The sequence below is a fragment of the Ranitomeya imitator genome, chromosome 1 (assembly GCF_032444005.1).
Source record: "Ranitomeya imitator isolate aRanImi1 chromosome 1, aRanImi1.pri, whole genome shotgun sequence".
Taxonomy (NCBI): Eukaryota; Metazoa; Chordata; class Amphibia; order Anura; family Dendrobatidae; genus Ranitomeya; species Ranitomeya imitator.
The window spans coordinates 165340279-165354464 of NC_091282.1; positions in this window are offsets into that span (position 1 = coordinate 165340279).

Genomic DNA, 14186 nt, shown 5'->3' on the forward strand with positions numbered 1-14186 from the left:
CATATTTTTCTTATATATAAATGAGCTGTTAAGATCTATGGGCCTGATACTGATCTGCATGATAATCGGCCTCCAAGATTATAAATGAAAAGGGGAGTTACTTATACTAATCCTCCTTTTCAGATGAAACATAAAAAAAATGCCCTCACTAAATTACGTTGTGCACGGCATCTACACAAGAATTCTCCCTTAATTTAAGCAAGATCAAGGAGCATTTTGATCAATAATAGTTACCCATTATTTACTGTCTGTAACTGTTGATCCTATAACATCCTGGGTATGATCCAACTGATTTTATATTTTGGGGCTCAATTTTTTATTGCATTTAGTCTTTTTGTGTCTACTTTTTAGTTTTTTGGCTATGCTTTTTGTTTATGCCATATTCAACTTTCCATTTCTGCCTTTTTTTAAAGTCTATTTTATATTTGCTCATGTGTTTTTTTTTAACTTACTATTGTGGGTAGAGTTTAGGGTTTTCAGATGTTTGTGCCTTATTGCAACGTTTTTACTGCTCAGTTGCGACTTTTAAAACAGTCTCAAATTGTTTTGCAATTGTACTCCAGTCCCTCAGTGGAGTGATTTGATCTATGCCAGATATTTTAGTACAGTGCTTGCACCACTTTATTGTATGTGCCACTTTTTGTGATAAAAAGTGCTAAAAAAGTTAAAGCAAAAATACAGACTATTTTTGAGTTTGCTCAAAATTCTTGTATCACATCCACCATTTTGAAGAATTTGACACAAAAATGTCAATGAGTACCTCTCGAGAAAAAAAAGAAAAGTGTCTTAAAAAAGAGCAAATGATGAATTGGCCTGGTGATTTTTTTCTTTTGCTTCAGTAAAGCTTGCAGCAAAATGTCACTTGTAATAATGACTTAACATGTGCAATGAACAGTGACATACCATAGAGGTTCCCGTAAGAGGACAACGTAAGCACAGGTATGACTGAGATGAATGCTGCTTTTTATGCCTGCAGCGGATTACACTAACTATAGTCATATATCAGCTAACTCTTGAAAGATGCTTTCTCTGTTCTTGAGAAAGTGTTTTCCTGACATAGTGTTGACAACTGACTTTCAAGAAGCGTTTGTTTATTTCTTCACCCACATGATAAATATTCAAGCTAAACTTTGAGTGTTGACAATCCTGGCACACACCCAGTGCAGGGGACCTTTAAGGAACCTGTGAAAACAGTCTAATGCATTTGTAAAATTCTTTTACAAAGAAAACAGCATTTAAAAGGTTGAGGACCATTTGATCAAACCATTAAAGAGTTAATCGAATTGCAAGGGAATTGTACATGATTATGTTTCTTAGACCACATTCACAAGTTCAGTCTTTGATCCGTATTTTACCTCAGTATTTGTAAGCCAAAATCAGCAGTGGGGGAAAATTCAGAAGTGTTGCATGTGTAGCTTGTCATGATTCTTCTGATCAATGAGTGATTGTTATCTTGTCCTATGGAAACTGGGTCATGCTGAGTTGTCGGTGTTTAGATTGACAGCTTGGTTGTCCAGTCCTGTGATTTGCATGCTGAGCTGTTGGTGCTTTGATTGATAGCTTGGCTGTCCATTCCATGGCTGGGAGGTGAAGTACTTTCTCCAGGTGTTCTGTGTTCTGGAGGTTGCCCAATCTTTTTAACTGAACTGTCTGCCTCTGATCCCTGTCAGACGCAGTTTATGCTTCCTGGTGACTCTTTGCCTGATTCTGCTGAGTTCTGATCTTCCACTGCCTGACCCTTTGGACCGTGTTTTGACTTTCCCTTTTGTCTTGTCATTTTTCTTGATTTGTAGTGATGAGCGAGTATACTCGTTGCTCGGGTTGATGCAGCTGCATGATTTACAGCTGTTAGCCAGCTTGAGTACATGTGGGGGTTGCCTGGTTGCTAGGGAACCCCACATATATTCAAACTCTCTAGCAGCTGGAAATCATTCAGCTGCGGAGACGAAAACTAAATCTCCGAGCAGTCAGAAATACTTGGAGACAACCTGACCATGCTTGGGAAAACCCAAGCAACGAGTATACTCGCTCATCACTATTGAGTTGCTATCTCCTGGTATTTTGACCCTGGACCATGATCTGACTTACGCCTTTGTCATTTCCCTTGGTTACCTATTTGCTCTCTTGATATTGACCCCTGAACATCTGACTTCTCTGCCTCACAGTCTGTGAGTAGTGACTAGCATCACATTGAGTCTGTCCATATACTTTTTTCCTCACCAATGGATCCAGTTCATGCACTCTGTGACCAGGTGATAAAGGTGATGGTTCAGGATCTTGCCAGGGATCACCAGATGCTAGAATCATCTCAGTCATGGCTGCAGGGTCAGTTTAGTACTCTGGCTGCTTCCCAAAGCTCTCCGCTTTCAACAGTAGTTATGTCTTAAGGACCTGCTGACATGCAGTTGACCGCCCCTGAACCAGTTGTGGCACTTCCTGACAGATTTTTGGGAGAGAAGCATCAGTTTAGAGTATTCAGGAAGAGATTTAATTTATTTTTCACTTTATGACCCCGGTCTTCTGGGGGTAAGTCCCAGCAGGTGAAAGTAGTCATGTCACTTACTGCATGGGGGTCCTAAGACTTGGGCTTTCTTTTTTCTTCCTACTAGACACACCTTTTTAGACGCTTTAGGGATTGTCTAAGACAAAGCTGAAAGCGTTCAGGTTGCGGAGGCTAAGATGATGAACCTGACCCAGGGGGGCCACACCGCTAAGGATTATAGTTCGGAGTTCAGACAATTGTCCTCTGAGGTACTGTGGAATGATGCTATTCTCAGGTGTCAGTTTTGCCATGGCTTTATGGATACTCTTAAGGCACTCTGGCTTTGCATTTTCCACCCTGTTCTTTGGGGGATGTCATGACTCAAGCCATTCGTATAGATCGTAGAACTCGGGAGAGACGTAATGAGCTACAGAGGATTTTGGTAATTCTTCCTGAGTCTGTTTTCTTACTTGAGATGGAACCAATGGAGATCTAGAACCATGGAGATGGCGCAATCTTTTACTCTACTTCTTCTGCAGTCAAGCTGGGCATTTTCTCAAGGGCTGCTCAATTCACCCTCAAGCAAACAAGCCATCAGGAAATGACTAAATCTGGGTGATATTCAAGGCGGTCACCCAGGCTTCCAGGTAACTTTTTCCTCCTTAGATAAAGTACTATTGAACGTGGTGCTATGTTTTCAGAACCTGTGGTTGTCTGCATTTGCTTTCATTGATTGTGAGTCTGCTGCAATCTTTATTGATTCTGGGCTGGTTCTTAAATTGGGCTTAGGGACAGTGAAATTGGAAAGACCCATTAAGATTGTCACCATTGACAAAACACTGTTACTCCAGAACTTTGTCCAGCTGGTAACAGTGGGAACACTTCACTCTGAGTCCATCTCCTGTCTTGGATAATTCACCTGCTGGGTTGGTGTTTCCATGGCTGCATATTCATAATCCTGTTTATTGGTGGAAAAACAATATTGTTAAGTGGAGCCACAATTGCCATAAGAAAGGTCTTCATTCTATGCAAATTTGATCCGCTAGTCTGCAGGGTCTATCGGTATACCTGAAAGACTTCAGAGATGTGTTCTCGGAAAAAGAGGCAGAGATACTACCTCCCCATCATCCTTATGATAGTGCTCTTGATCTTATTCCTAATGCCAAATTGGCTAAAACTCACCTGTACAATTTGTCAGGACCTGAATGGACCACTATGAAGGAATACGTAAACAAAAGTTTATGGAAGGGTCGTATCCGACCTTTCTCCTCACCTGTCGCTGCTGGTTACTTCTTTGTGAAAAAAAAGATAGGGCTACGCCTATGCTTTGAATTTGGTGAGTTTAACAAAATTAAGGTTAAAAATACTTACCTTACCCACTTTCACTCATCCCTAACCTATATAATCAGCTTACTGGGGCTAAATGGTTTTCTACACTTGATCTTAGAGAGGCTTATAATCTGATACGTATCTGGGAGAGTAGTAATGAGTGGAATACATTGTTTTTAACATCTAGGGCCTGTTTGAGAATCTGGTCATGCCTTTTGGTTTAATTAGAGCACCTGCTGTCTTCCAGAACTTTATGAATTACATTTTTTCTGGTGGTATACCTTGATGACATTCAATTTTTTGTGTCTAATCAGAGTTCACACTATGATCGTGTTCGTTATGTTTTACAAAGACTCAAGGAAAATTATTTTCTTGCTAAATTAGAAAAGTGTATTTTTTCTGTTCAAGAAATATACTTTCTGGGGTACATTGTAACTGTTGAAGGGTTTAAGATGGATTTTGGGAAAGTGCATGCTATAATTGATTGGGTTCAACCTTGTGACCTTAAAGCACTACAGCGTTTTTTAGGATTCTCCAAGTACTATAGAGAATTCATTAGGGTTTTTTCGCAGATCGTTAAATTTGTTATTGATCTCACGATTAAGGGGGTGGATTTCAAGGTTTGGTCGTTAGATGCTATGGGGGCTTTTAGTTAACTAAAAGAGTGCTTCATGTCTGCTTCAGTTTTGAGTCAACCCGTTCTTCAGAAACCGTTTATTGTTGAGATGAATTCCTCTGAGGTTGGGGTGACTAACTTACAGCCATGTGCATTTTTTTCCAGGATTTTTTTTGTCCACTGAGAGAAATTCTGATGCTGGAAATTATGAGTTGCTCACTGACAAGTTAACTTGTGAAGAATGGAAGCATTTTTGGAGGAAGCTATTCATCAGGTCACGGTTGTGACTGGTCATAAAAATGTATTATATATTGAATCTGCTAAACATTTAACCCATAGAAAGGCCAGATGGTCTTTATTTTTTTCTAGATGCAATTTTTCTAAGAATTTTAGGGCTGATGCTTTGTCATGCAGCCTTGATTCAGTTTCTCCTTCAGATCATCCTTCCTCCATTCTTCCTCAGGGTATAGTAATTTCTATCCTGTCCTCGGAATTAGAGACTGAGATTCACAAAGTCCAGTCATTGGCTCCTTCCGCTACTCCTGGATGTAAATTATTTGTGCCCGTGTATCTAAGATTAAGTATGTTACAACAGTTTCTTGACTACATCCTGAGTGCTCACCGCAGGGTCACTGCTACACAGAAAGTTATATGTAGACTCTTTTGGTGAACATCCATACTTAATGACATTAAAGGTTTTGTATCCGCTTGTGATGTTTGTGCACGGACTAAAGTTTGTCATATCTGGACGGCCCGGGAATTGGCTTTCTTGCCTATTTCAGAAAGACCGTGGACTCATTTGTCGATGGATTTCATTACTGATTTTCCTTTGTTTACTGGGAAAACCGTTATTTGGGTGGTGGTTGACCGATTCAGTAAACAAGCTCACTTTGTTCCATTATCAGGGTTACCTAATGCAGAGACAGTTTCCAGTTTATTTATCAATCATGTGGCGAGATTGAATGCCATTCCTTTGAAGATTATATTCAATGGGGGGTGCAGTTTGTCTCCAAATTCTAGATTGCAATTTGTAAAAAATTGGGAATTGATCTGTCATTTGTCAAGAGATCCTGGGTCCCTGCTCAAGCTGTAAACACCGTAATGTAATCAGTGCCTTCCATTGCAAGTTTTCTGGGAAACCTGGGGGTCCAGTGGCCCCCCTGGAAGAGGGGGTACTGTGACAGTTCCTCTACTCAATGAATGATGTTTATGCTGTCTTATGGAACCTGGGCCATGCTAAGTTGTCAGGGTTTTGATTGACAGTTCAGCTGTACAATCTTATGGTAGTCGTGTTGAGCTGTCGGTGCTTTGATTGACAGCTCGGCTATACAATCTGTGACTAGGAGGTGCTGGACTTTCTCCAGCTGTTCTGTGCTCTCAAGATTGCCCAAGCTATTTAACTGAACAGTCTGCCCCTGCTCCTTCCCAGAAGTAGTTTCTGCTTTCTGGTGAGTGTTTGCCTGAATCTGGTGTTCTGAGTTCCGATCTTCTGCTGTCTGACCATTTAGACCATGTCCTGACAACTCCTTTGTCTTGTCTTTTTGCTTGCTCTGCTATAATCTGGTGTTTTGACCCTTGGACTGTGACCTGACTTATGCCTTTGTCTTTTCCCTTGGTTTTCTACATGCTCTCTTGGTACTGACACTGGAACGTCTGACTTCTCTGCCTTACTGTCTGTCTGTGAGTAGTGACTAGCGTCACATTTCTATTATATTTTTCCTCTGATTCTTCCATTCCTGATTTTAGCATAAAAATAATTATATAAAATACTGACCAAATTCTGAATATGCAAAAGTGGCTTTAAGGTACATAATCTTGGCAAAGATTTTTGACCAACTTAAAAAAGCAATGACCAGATGACATTGGAGACAAGACAATTTCTGTGTGACTTTTTCGAAATAGCTATGTTATTAACCTAAATACAGTATAAAAATAGCATAAAAATCTATTTAAATATTTACTATCAGTATGGACGAGGTGACCACAGGGCGTCTAATGCATCTTGAGGAAACATACTTTTACTACCGTCTGTTAACACCTTCCCGACCTGTGACACAGCGTATATGTCATGAAAGTCGGTGCCAATCCGACCTATGACGCATATGCTGTGTCACAGAATGATCGCATAACTGTAGATCGGGTGAAAGGGTTAACTCCAATTTCACCCGATCTGCAGGGACAGGGGGAATGGTAGTACAGCCCAGGGGGGGGTGGCTTCACCCCCCCCCCATGGCTACAATCGCTCTGATTGGCTGTTGAAAGTGAAACTGCCAATCAGAGCGATTTGTAATATTTCACCTATTAAAACTGGTGAAATATTACAATCCAGCCATGGCCGATGCTGCAATATCATCGGCCATGGCTGGAAACACTGGTCTGCCCCCCCCACCGCCACCGATCCCCCCCAGTCCTCCGATCAGTCCTGTACACTGCTCCGCTCCCCTCCGTCCTCCTGTCCGCTCCCCCCGTGCTCTTATCCGCTCCCCCATGCTCCAATCCCACCCCCCATGCTCCAATCCAACCCCCCTGCACTCCGATCCACCCCCCATGCTCCAATCCACCCCCCCGTGCTCCAATCCACCCCCGCGCTCCGATCCACACCCCCATGCTCCGATCCACCCCCCCATGCTCCGATCCACCCCCCGTGCTCCCCCTACACCCCATCATACTTACCGAGCCTCTCGGGGTCCGTCCGTCTTCTCCATGGGCTCCGCCATCTTCCAAAATGGCGGGCGCATGCGCAGTGCGCCCGCCGAATCTTCAGGCAGGCAGATTCGTTCCAATGTGCATTTTGATCACTGTGATAAAACCTACCACAGTGATCAAAATAAAAAAATAGTAAATGACCCCCCCCTTTGTCACCCCCATAGGTAGGGACAATAATAAAATAAAGAATTTTTTTTTTCCACTAAGGTTGGGGAAAGAACTAGGGTTAGGGTTAGGGTTAGGGTTTCGGTATGTGCACACGTATTCTGGTCCTCTGCGGATTTTTCCGCAGCGGATTTGATAAATCCACAGTGCTAAACCGCTGCGGATTTATCGCGGATTTACAGCGGTTTTTCTGCGCATTTCACTGTGGTTTTACAACTGCGATTTTCTATTGGAGCAGTTGTAAAAACGCTGCGGAATCTGCAGAAAGAAATGACATGCTGCGAAATGTAAACCGTTGCGTTTCCGTGCAGTTTTTCAGCAGCATGTGTACAGCGATTTTTGATTCCCATAGGTTTACATTGAAATGTAAACTCATGGGAAACTGCTGCGGATCCATATCGTGTGCACATACCTTTAGAATTAGGCTATGTGCACACGGTGCGGATTTGGCTGCGGATCTGGAGCAGATTTGACAGTACCATGTAAACATATGGAAAACCAAATCCGCTGTGCCCATGGTGTGGAAAATACCGCGCGGAAACGCTGCGTTGTATTTTCCACAGCATGTCAATTCTTTGTGCGGATTCCGCAGCGTTTTACACCTGTTTCTCAATAGGAATCCGCAGGTGAAATCCGCACAAAAAAACACTGGAAATCCGCAGTAAATCCGCAGGTAAAACGCAGTGCCTTTTACCCGCGGATTTTTCAAAAGTGGTGCTGAAAAATCTCACACGAATCCACAACGTGGGCACATAGCCTTAGGGTTAGGGTTGGAATTAGGGTTGTGGTTAGGGTTAGGGGTGTGTTGGGGTTAAGGTTGTGGTTAGGGGTGTGTTGGGGTTAGGGTTGTGATTAGGGTTATGGCTAGAGTTGGGATTAGGGATAGGGGTATGTTGGGGTTAGTGTTGGAGTTAGAATTGAAGGGTTTCCACTGTTTAGGCACATCAGGGGTCTACAAACGCAGCATGGCGCCACCATTGATTCCAGCCAATCTTGTATTCAAAAAGTCAAATGGTGCTCCCTCACTTCCGAACCCCGACGTGTGCCCAAACAGTGGTTTACCCCCCACATATGGGGTACCAGCATACTCAGGACAAACTGCGCAACAATAACTGCGGTCCAATTTCTCCTGTTACCCTTGTGAAAATAAAAAATGCATAATTTTTGAGGAAAGAAAAATGATTTTTTATTTTCACGGCTCTGCGTTGTAAACGTCTGTGAAGCACTTGGGGGTTCAAAGTGTCACCACATATCTAGATAAGTTCTTTGGGGGGTCTAGTTTCCAAAATGGGGTCACTTGTGGGGGGTTTCTACTGTTTAGGCACACCAGAAGCTCTGCAAACGCAACGTGACCACCGCAGACCATTCCATCAAAGTCTGCATTTCAAAAGTCACTACTTTCCTTCTGATCCCCGACGTGTGCCCAAACAGTGGTTTACCCCCACACATGGGGAATCAGCGTACTCAGGAGAAACTGGACAACAACTTTTGGGGTCCAATTTCTCTTGTAACCCTTGGGAAAATAAAAAATTCTGGGCTAAAAAATTATTTTTGAGGAAAGAAAACGTATTTATTATTTTCACAGCTCTGCGTTATAAATTTCTGTGAAGCACTTGGGGGTTCAAAGTGCTCACCACATATCTAGATAAGTTCCTTTCGGGGTCTAGTTTTCAAAATGGGGTCACTTGTGGGGGGTTTCTACTGTTTAGCCACATCAGGGTCTCTGCAAACACAACGTGACGCCCGCAAAGCATTGCATCAAAGTCTGCATTTCAAAACGTCACTACTTCACTTCCGAGCCCCGGCATGTGCCCAAACAGTAGTTTACCCCACATATGGGGTATCACCGTACTCAGGAGAAACTGGACAACAAATATTGGGGTCAAATTTCTCACTGTTACCCTTGGGAACATTAAAAAATTCTGGGCAAAAAAATTATTTTTGAAGAAAGAAAACGTATTTATTATTTTCACAGCTCTGCGTTATGAACTTCTGTGAAGCACTTGGGGCTTCAAAGTGCTCACCACATATCTAGATAAGTTCCTTTCGGGGTCTAGTTTCCAAAATGGGGTCACTTGTGGGGGGTTTCTGCTGTTTATCCAGATCAGGGGCTCTGCAAACGCAACGTGATGCCCGCAGAGCATTCCATCAAAGTCTGCATTTCAAAACATCACTACTTCACTTCCGAGCTCTCCCATGTGCCCAAACAGTGGTATACCCCCACATATGGGGTAACCGCGTACTCAGGAGAAACTGGACAACAACTTTTGGGGTCAAATTTCTCCAGTTACCCTTGGGAAAACAAAAAATTGTGGGCTAAAAAATCATTTTTGAGAAAAGAAATTTTTTTTTCATGGCTCTGCGTTATAAACTTCTGTGATGCACTTGGGGGTTCAAAGTGCTCACCACACATCTAGATTAGTTCCTTTGGGGGTCTAGTTTCCAAAATGGGGTCATTTGTGGGGGATCTTCAATGTTTAGGCACACAGGGGCTCTCCAAACGCGACATGGTGTCCGCTAATGATTGGAGCTAATTTTCCATTTAAAAAGCCAAATGGCGTGCCTTCCCTTCCAAGCCGTGCCGTGCGCCCAAACAGTGGTTTACCCCCACATATGGGGTATCCGCATACTCAGGACAAACTGGACAACAACATTTGTGGTCCAATTTCTACTATTTCCATTGGCAAAATAGGAAATACCAGGCTAAAAAATCATTTTTGAGGAAAGAAAAATTATTTTTTATTTTCATGGCTCTGCATTATAAACTTCTGTGAAGCACCTGGGGGTTTAAAGTGCTCAATATGCATCTAGATAAGTTCCTTGGGGGGTCTAGTTTCCAAAATGGCGTCACTTGTGGGGGAGCTCCAATGTTTAGGCACACAGGGGCTCTCCAAACGCGACATGGTGTCCGCTAACGATGGAGATAATTTTTCATTCAAAAAGTCAAATGGCGCTCCTTCCCTTCCGAGCCTTACCATGTGCCCAAACAGTGGTTTACCCCCATATGTGAGGTATCGGTGTACTCAGGAGAAATTGCCCAACAAATTTTAGGATCCATTTTATCCTGTTGCCAATGTGAAAATGAAAAAATTGAGGCTAAAATAATTTTTTTGTGAAAAAAAAGTACTTTTTCATTTTTACGGATCAATTTGTGAAGCACCTGGGGGTTTAAAATGCTCACTATGCATCTAGATAAGTTCCTTGGGGCATCTAGTTTCCAAAATGGGGTCACTTGTGGGGGAGCTCCCATTTTTAGGCACACGGAGGCTCTCCAAACGTGACATGGTGTCCGCTAAAGAGTGGAGCCAATTTTTCATTCAAAAAGTCAAATGGTGCTCCTTCCCTTCCAAGCCCTGCCGTGCAGCCAAACAGTGGTTTACCCCCACATATGATGTATCAGCGTATTCAGGACAAATTGGACAACAACTTTCGTGGTTCAGTTTCTCCTTTTACCATTGGGAAAATAAAAACATTGTTGCTAAAAAATCATTTTTGTGACTAAAAAGTTAAATGTTCATTTTTTCCTTCCATGTTGCTTCTGCTGCTGTGAAGCACCTGAAGGGTTAATAAACTTCTTGAATGTGGTTTTGTGCACCTTAAGGGGTGCAGTTTTTAGAATGGTGTCACTTTGGGGTATTTTCAGCCATATAGACCCCTCAAACTGACTTCAAATGTGAGGTGGTCCCTAAAAAAATGGTTTTGTAAATTTCGTTGTAAAAATGAGAAATCGCTGGCCAAATTTTAACCCTTATAACTTCCTAGCAAAAAAAAATTTTGTTTCCAAAATTGTGCTGATGTAAAGTAGACGTGTGGGAAATGTTATTTATTAACTATTATAATATATTCTTTGGTTTAACAGAATAAAAATTCAAAATGTGAAAATTGCGAAATTTTCAAAATTTTCACCAAATTTCCGTTTTTATCACAAATAAACCCAGAATTTATTGACCTAAATTTACCACTAACATGAAGCCCAATATGTCACGAAAAAACAATCTCAGAACCGCTAGGATTCGTTGAAGCGTTCCTGAGTTATTACCTCATAAAGGGACACTGGTCAGAATTGCAAAAAATGGCCAGGTCATTAAGGTCAAAATAGGCTGGGTCATGAAGGGGTTAAAATTCACTCTCGATGGATATGGTTATTGCAGGGTCAACACAATACTATATAAAGTTGATGACAGGATTTAAAGGGTGTTGGATGCATTTATTTTAATGTAGAAACACTTACCATAGATAACAATACCAAATAATATCTAGAGGTATTTAATTTGTAGTGAAGTTTTTCTCTGGAAATTGAATGTTCCTTATTATGCCTCTGTGGCCTTTCTTTTGTAATGCCACATCTCCATTGACTTTACTCATAAAAGCACAAATATACACACAAGCACAATGGTAGAGATACTCAAACGTAGAATGATAAGTATCATTAACTAAATTCTTATTTCCCATTAATATAAATGGGGGACAAGATTTACAGTGTTGCTTCTTCCAGTTATGGTGCTATTCCACCTTCTTTAGAGACCAATAAGATGCCTCATGTGGTAAATAAGTAGGTACAGGCCTTTGAAGAAGGTAATGAAATATAAATACTATATTTTTACATTAAGATAGATTTCATAGTTTTAGTCATTGATAAAAATGCTGTTTGTTTCTATTTTTGAGTAGACTAAGTTCTATACATCTAAACGTGCAAACCATGGTTGGTATTGTATGGGTGAATGGTGCATTGAAGCAAAAGAAAGTTCCAAAACCACTTAAAGCTGCAAGTTTTAAAGAATATTTTGTAGATAATGGGGCTGAATACTAAGACTGGCATTGCACACACCAGTCTTAATGAATTGGCTCACTGGAGTATGATGTCCTTAATCAGTGGCGTAACTACAAAGTTATGGGCCCCGGTGCGAACTTTGAAAGGGGGCCCCCCATGCCAAAATATTTTCCACCCAAATTCACATTTTCCCTGAGATTTTTGCCATGTATGCCAAATGACAAGCTGAGCTCTGGTACATCTATACCATCATGTGATATCAAGAAGACTTTGGTCAGATAATAAATGATACTTAGCTCGGCTGTGTCTGTATCTCACTGGGGTATAAAGAAAACTCATACATATGAGATTTCCAATGCACAGACTTGTACCAAAAGGACAAACTCAGCTCTGCTATGTCAGCCATAGATTGAGGTTTCCAATACGCAGACTTGTACTAAAGGATAAACTCAACTCTGCTGTCTGTAATATAGATGATATACAATGCAGACTTGTATTAAAGGACAAACTCAGCTCTGCTATGTCAGTAAGACATGATTATTTCCAATTGCCGACTTGCCAAAGGACTAGCTGAGCTCTGCTACTTGACCATGCTAATACTCACATGTAGGGCTGCAACTGGGTCCCATCTGTTGCTGCACCCCTCGATGAAGCCGCCAGTAGCAGCCCCCACATGGGCACTAGCGCTGGGAGCAGAAGCCGCTCTGGAGGAGATGGAGCCGTCATTCCTACTTCTCCCAGGATTGCAGATTTTTTGGGAAAAAGGTTTGCAGTCAGGTCAAAGCCACATTATCTGCCACAGGTCAGGGCAGTGTCAGACATTGGGGTCTCTGCCTTCATTATAGGCTGGGAAGTTACAAGTTCGCACTCTGAGCCCCCGCAGCTACTTCTATTTATTGCATTAGCTCCACAGAATTAGGGGGGTGCTAATATTTTTTTTAGAGAGCCTTCCCTGTCATGATCCCAAAGGCAGGGGATCACAAAAATGACAAGCACAGATACAAACAAGCTCTAGGGCGATGGAGCCTGAGCTGACCGCGACCCTGAACCTAACACACAAATAAAAGTAGCCGGGGAACGTGCCTACGATGATCCTAGACGTCTCGCTCCAGCCGAAGATCTAACTTCCCCTATCAGAAGAAACACAGACCTCTCTTGCCTCCAGAGAAATACCCCACAGCAAATAGCAGCCCCCCACATATAATGACGGTGAAATGAGAGGAAAGCACATACATAGTATGAAAACAGTTTCAGCAAAATGAGGCCCGCTAAAGCTAGATAGCAGAGGATACAAAAGTGAACTGCGCGGTCAGCGAAAAACCCTTCAAAAAACCATCCTGAAATTACTTGAACTCATGTGCCAACTCATGGTACATGAAAAGCAATTTCAGCCCACTAGAGCAACCAGCAGCAGAGAATCACATATCTGCAGGCTGGACTAAAAACCAAATTAAGCAAAACACAAAACAGGAAAATCCAAACTTAGCTTGTCCAGAAGGTTCTAGGAGCAGGGAGCAGAGGTAACAAGACACACTGGATACATTGATAACCGGCGAGGAAATGCCAGCAAAGCCAGGTTAAATAGGAAACTCCCATATGCTGATGGAACAGGTGGAACCCAGAAACCCAGGAAAGACAAGTCACCCAGTACCATCAGTAACCACCAGAGGGAGCCCAAAAACAGAACTCACAACAGTACCCCCCCCTTGAGGAGGGGTCACCGAACCCTCACGAGAACCACCAGGGCGACCAGGATGAGCCCTATGAAAAGCGCGAACCAAATCATCAGCATGAACATCCGAGGCAACCACCCAAGAATTATCCTCCTGACCATAACCCTTCCACTTGACCAAATACTGGAGTTTCCATCTGGAAACACGAGAATCCAAGATCTTCTCCACAACATACTCCAATTCTCCCTCCACCAGCACTGGAGCAGGAGGCTCAAGCGAAGGAACAACAGGTACCTCACACTTCCGCAACAACGACCGATGGAACACATTATGAATAGCAAACGATGCCGGGAGATCCAAACGAAACGACACAGGGTTAAGAATTTCCAAGATCCTATAGGGACCGATGAACCGAGGCTTGAACTTAGGAGAAGAGACCTTCAT